Genomic DNA, 1932 nt, shown 5'->3' with positions numbered 1-1932 from the left:
ATTTTATTAGTACCCCATAATTACAAACTAGTTGCACCGTAATTACGGGCTGTAAAATAAAGCGTTACCCAAATTTGTTTTCACTTCTGACATGTTTCAAAGGAAGCTTGGTTTTAACAATCAGCATTTTAGTAATTCACCAGTACAGATGACTAAAATATTTTAGCTTGATAGTGACCTTGTATTAAGTCGTCTTTACACAGCTGAACCGGCTAAAATGTCGTAGCAGGGCCAGGATAGAATTAATAATGATCAATTTCCACAAGCTTCTTTATCCACCTTTTACCCAGTCTGATCATCTTTACACTGTGGGAGGGGGATCTGCAGGAACCACTGGATCTCATGCAGTGATAAACCGTATCTTATGGATGAGTATTGTGTGATATTGTTTTAAAACTAAGCCATTTATACATCCGGCAGATTCAAGATATTTCCGTTAATGTTTGTAGTTTTGCCTGCTTCAATTGAAATAATGTCTCAGTCAACCTGGCTTTAATTTTTTGTGGTTCTCCCTCAAGTAGAAGGCAAGTGACTGTTTGCCACAGTTTCCTGCTGATAGCCCAACTTCCACATGCACCTTACGAACAGGTGATGAGGCTTGTTGTGCTGTGAGATGGTTACCATGGTTACCATGGTATTTGCACAGGTAGTTCTCTGGCTTTATGTTGCACAGAACACATACCGAGTCAGGTGTTTTCTGCTGCTTTGTCTTTGGTGGTGAGGCGGGTCAGAGCCGGATTATTTTAACCCTCCTTTTCCCCGGCATCTTGACATCTTCACACAGAAATCAACCCCAGGTCAGATCCACCAATAAACTTGTATAAATGCTCTGTGGCTTTAGAGATCAGGGTCTGTTTTATAGTGTAAGGGACAGGATCAGCCTTTGAATATGTTTCAAAATATTTAGATTTTTTTCCAAACCAAGATCAAGAGTGCTATTTCCACCTATAGTGTAAAGGGGCCCTACGACTCAAAGCGTTGATGTTAATAGCTCTACCAGCAATGTATCTATTTATTAGATTGCCTTTGTAATTGTCCTTGGATGTGCATATCAGTGTGTTGATTGTTGATCTGGGCACATTCACAGAGTATGTTTTCATTCTCATTGTAGCACTGATTGAAACAGTGAAGCTGGAAAAGTAATTAATGGAAATTTTTACTTTATTTCACCTAGTTTTTGGCGCCAGTTTGTGCTACCAGTTTAGTTTCATTATTTGTTTTTTGTTTTTGTTTTTTTGTCATGCATACTTTTATTCTCTGTTTTAGTTTTGGTGAACTATAACAATAATAATGAATTACACGAGTCAAATTTCTCATGAATGTTTTTTTTTTTTTTATGTTTTCATCATGACTGTGCTAATCCATCCTACACTGATTAGTTCCCCCCTTCTATCAACCCATCTGTTTATCTATTCATCCATCCATACATCTGTCCGTCCTCACGCAAATGCAAGCCATTAACATTCTCTCATTTCCACTGCCACAATTCATGCTTTCCTCCACCTTTAATTTCCCTCCATCCCTCTCTTCCCACCCTCCACCCCTACACTCATCTCCATCCCATGATTCCTGTGATCCTGGCACATGTGAATGTGAATGCAGAACCTGCAAAAATAGATTAATGAGGGGAGTGCAGGCAGCTCCAGTAGCAGCCATACCGAGATCACACAAGTGCTTCTTTTTTCTTTCAGTCTGTGAGTTAAAATTAGGTCAAAAAGAAAGTGGTCACGAAATCAAGGAGATGACTATTATTCATGATTAGATCAAAATGATGTTTTTGTTCATATATATTATCATGCTCTTGTGCATAATAATATAAAAGCACAGTTTTACAGCCTCCTTTTCTTTCTTTCTTTCTTTCTTTCTTTCTTTCTTTCTTTCTTTCTTTCATTTCTTTCATTTCTTATTTCCTTTTCCCCTCTCTCTCTCCAG

Source organism: Centroberyx gerrardi, chromosome 6, assembly GCF_048128805.1.
Source record: "Centroberyx gerrardi isolate f3 chromosome 6, fCenGer3.hap1.cur.20231027, whole genome shotgun sequence".
NCBI classification, from domain to species: Eukaryota; Metazoa; Chordata; class Actinopteri; order Beryciformes; family Berycidae; genus Centroberyx; species Centroberyx gerrardi.
Note: the sequence above shows the minus strand (reverse complement) of the source record.